Here is a 4,441-nt window from a genome sequence, read left to right on the forward strand (position 1 = left end):
TCAAGCTTTCTTCGGGGTCTTCACTGGCTTAAGGTGGAGATCCACATTAAATTCAAAGCCTTGAGCTACATGTTTAAGATTAAAACTGGTACAGCCCCTCAATACTTACAATCCTTGGTTCAGCCTTGCACACCATCACGCCTTCTTCGCTCATCTTCTCAGTTGAAATTTTCGGTTCCCAGAATCTGACTGTCGCGTATGGGTGGTAGATCTTTTGCCTAGGCTCTGTCCTATGGAACTCTCTTCCTTTGTCATTACGTAGCAAAGCTTTATTGGTAACTTTATGGTAACTTTCGCAGATGTTTAAAAACCTGGGGGCAGATTTATGAGGCTCTTGCGCCTCCTTGCGCCGCAATTGCGTCACGTAATGTGACGCAACGGCGGCGCAAACAATGCGCCCTATTTACAGCGTTTCAGAAAAGGGGGTGGGGGTGGTGATGAACAGAGTGTCTGAATTAAGCAGACCACTCTTACCCAGTCCAAAGATCAGGGCTTGATCCATCACCGTTATTTAGCTCACTGCCCCATCCCAGCTCAGAACCTGGCTATATGCAAATTAGTCTGTCCCTGGCCCAGTGCATCATGGGAACAGGGCAGACCAAACTACCAAGCCAATTCTTCACCAGAAAGGATACAAGCTACCGGGGACCGGTTTCTGGCATTTCAGCCTCGTCGGCCCGGCTTGCTTGAATCCTGATGGAGCAGTGAGCAAGGGACTCATGTCTGAGTATACCCTGCCACACCTATAGTGGCCAAAAACGATTCAGAAAAGGGGGTGGTGATGAACAGAGTGTCTGAATTAAGCAGACCACTCTTACCCAGTCCAAAGATCAGGGCTTGATCCATCACCGTTATTTAGCTCACTGCCCCATCCCAGCTCAGAACCTGGCTATATGCAAATTAGTCTGTCCCTGGCCCAGTGCATCATGGGAACAGGGCAGACCAAACTACCAAGCCAATTCTTCACCAGAAAGGATACAAGCTACCGGGGACCGGTTTCTGGCATTTCAGCCTCGTCGGCCCGGCTTGCTTGAATCCTGATGGAGCAGTGAGCAAGGGACTCATGTCTGAGTATACCCTGCCACACCTATAGTGGCCAAAAACGATTCAGAAAAGGGGGTGGTGATGAACAGAGTGTCTGAATTAAGCAGACCACTCTAACCCAGTCCAAAGATCAGGGCTTGATCCATCACCGTTATTTAGCTCACTGCCCCATCCCAGCTCAGAACCTGGCTATATGCAAATTAGTCTGTCCCTGGCCCCTGGTGTTGGATCTAGCCCTGATCTCTTGACTGGGTGAGAGTATTCTGCATAATTCAGAGACTCTGTCCATCACCACCCCTTGTTGTAAATAATTGTGTCCACCCTAAGCGTGGAAGGGTATACTCAGATGTGAGTCCCTTGCTCATTGCACCATCAGGATTCAAGCAAGCCGGGCCGAAGACGGCTGAAATGCCAGAAACCGGTCCCCGGAAGCTTGTTTCCTTCCCAGTGTAAGAATTGGCTTTTGTAGTCTGGTCTGCCCTGTTCCCATGATGCACTGGGCCAGGGACAGACTAATTTGCATACAGCCAGGTTCTGAAACTGGGATGGTGCAATGAGCTAAAAAACGGTGTTGGATCTAGCCCTGATCTCTTGACTGGGTGAGAGTATTCTGCTTAATTCAGAGACTCTGTCCATCACCACCCCTTGTTGTAAATAATTGTGTCCACCCTAAGCGTGGAAGGGTATACTCAGATGTGAGTCCCTTGCTCATTGCACCATCAGGATTCAAGCAAGCCGGGCCGAAGACGGCTGAAATGCCAGAAACCGGTCCCCGGAAGCTTGTTTCCTTCCCAGTGTAAGAATTGGCTTTTGTAGTCTGGTCTGCCCTGTTCCCATGATGCACTGGGCCAGGGACAGACTAATTTGCATACAGCCAGGTTCTGAAACTGGGATGGTGCAATGAGCTAAAAAACGGTGTTGGATCTAGCCCTGATCTCTTGACTGGGTGAGAGTATTCTGCTTAATTCAGAGACTCTGTCCATCACCACCCCTTGTTGTAAATAATTGTGTCCACCCTAAGCGTGGAAGGGTATACTCAGATGTGAGTCCCTTGCTCATTGCACCATCAGGATTCAAGCAAGCCGGGCCGAAGACGGCTGAAATGCCAGAAACCGGTCCCCGGAAGCTTGTTTCCTTCCCAGTGTAAGAATTGGCTTTTGTAGTCTGGTCTGCCCTGTTCCCATGATGCACTGGGCCAGGGACAGACTAATTTGCATACAGCCAGGTTCTGAAACTGGGATGGTGCAATGAGCTAAAAAACGGTGTTGGATCTAGCCCTGATCTCTTGACTGGGTGAGAGTATTCTGCCTAATTCAGAGACTCTGTCCATCACCACCCCTTGTTGTAAATAATTGTGTCCACCCTAAGCGTGGAAGGGTATACTCAGATGTGAGTCCCTTGCTCATTGCACCATCAGGATTCAAGCAAGCCGGGCCGAAGACGGCTGAAATGCCAGAAACCGGTCCCCGGAAGCTTGTTTCCTTCCCAGTGTAAGAATTGGCTTTTGTAGTCTGGTCTGCCCTGTTCCCATGATGCACTGGGCCAGGGACAGACTAATTTGCATACAGCCAGGTTCTGAAACTGGGATGGTGCAATGAGCTAAAAAACGGTGTTGGATCTAGCCCTGATCTCTTGACTGGGTGAGAGTATTCTGCTTAATTCAGAGACTCTGTCTATCACCACCCCTTGTTGTAAACTATTTACAGCGTGACGCATCTAGGAGATGCGTCACGTTGGAAACCCCTGCGCCATAAGGAGGCGTTCCTGCGCAGGGGGGGGGCGTTCCTGCGCAGGAACGCCTCCTAAAAGTGGCTGAGTGAAATCTATGAGATTTCACTCTGTCACTTTCTACGTCAATTCCCTACGCCTGCTTGAAGCAGGCGTAAGGGTGACGCAGCATGCATAGAATAGGTGGCTCCTGTGCATTGCAGGAGTCATGCCGCACTTGCGACATGACTCCTGCAATGCGCCGCACGTACGCCGAGAGATGCGTCACGCATCCTCACTGCCTTGCACCATGGTGCGCCGCATCATAAATGCGTGTGAGTATAAAAAGGGTAGGCCCTTAAAACTCAGGACCTGGGTCCGTGGGTCAGTACAAAAGAGGTTGGTCTGAGTTTTCAAATATAATATCCATATACAATTCAAAATAGAACCACGGTCACCATTAGATTTGAAACCAGTCAAAAGAATATCAAATTATTCATTTCATTCATTTCGGCATTTTATTCATTTATAGCCAAGGTTATGAATAGCAATTTAAAGTAGATACATGTAATTGTAACATCATTACATTCAATATTCGAAATAGGTGCTCTCTGTGAAAAGGGAAGGGTAAGTGAATGAGTGAAGGGGACAGGGTAAAGGTGTTGTGACATAATTTTTACATCCAGATTAAAATGAAAAACCTCTACAGTCAAATTAATGGGCAAAGGTTCCCAATTTCACATCACACATAGATAATGAGAATACATCTCTTATTTGGCTCCTATGGTGTGTCAAGAAAAGAGGCGTATTTCTACGTTTCGACCCCTGATACGCTAGAAGGGCAATTCACAGCCTCATGTTGGGGTCTTCATCAGGAAGAGAGTGGAGAGCCTATAAGGTAATATGAATACAAAATTCAGAATTTTATGGAGGGTGAGCAGACGTGGTAACGTTATTCATGGTAATGATGTGGATGGTTACCTACATCAGCAAACGGTCATCGTAAGTACCGTCCGCAGGGGGGCTTCCAAAAGCTCCGATGGATACTGAAACACAATAAAATAGGTGCCATCAGGGCCCTGAACTATGCTAGATCAAGGAATGACCGGGGGTAGCAGGTAAAAGGACTTACTTTGCGTGTTGGTAGTCACACAGCCAATGGGCACAGGTAGGTCTGTCCTCGAAAGGTATGTTTATCTGTGGAGAGAGGGGAGGCTGCATTTAACATACTTTGCCGTCTAGGTGGGTAAGGCTTTAAAAATGTGGCCGATTACGGTTAAGGAGCAACTTTTTCACGTTTTTTACCTTTCAGGAGTGAGCGCAGCGTCGCGCTGTTGCTCCATCGGCGTACTGTATCAAAATGCGATCGCGGTGCCGGTTTATTTTACTGTAACGAAAAGGGGAACTATATTTAGTATCCTTGGTCAGCTGGGTAAAATATACTTTAGTAAATGTGGCCGATTGCAATTGCGGGGCGCCCGGAAGGCGGATAGAGATTGGATTTACCTTTTAAATTGGAACGCACATTAGCGCTGTTTCTTAGTTGGCGTCCTGCATCCGAGTGAGCTCGCGGTGCAGGCGCTCAATGCCAGTAACTACTGGAAGAAAGGGGCTCGGCTCGCTGGTCCAATCGGATCAGGGGCCTGACTCGCGCGCTCCAGGGAGCGTCCTTAAAGAGATAGTCTCACAG

This window comes from Lissotriton helveticus, chromosome 2_1, assembly GCF_964261635.1.
Source record: "Lissotriton helveticus chromosome 2_1, aLisHel1.1, whole genome shotgun sequence".
NCBI lineage: Eukaryota > Metazoa > Chordata > Amphibia > Caudata > Salamandridae > Lissotriton > Lissotriton helveticus.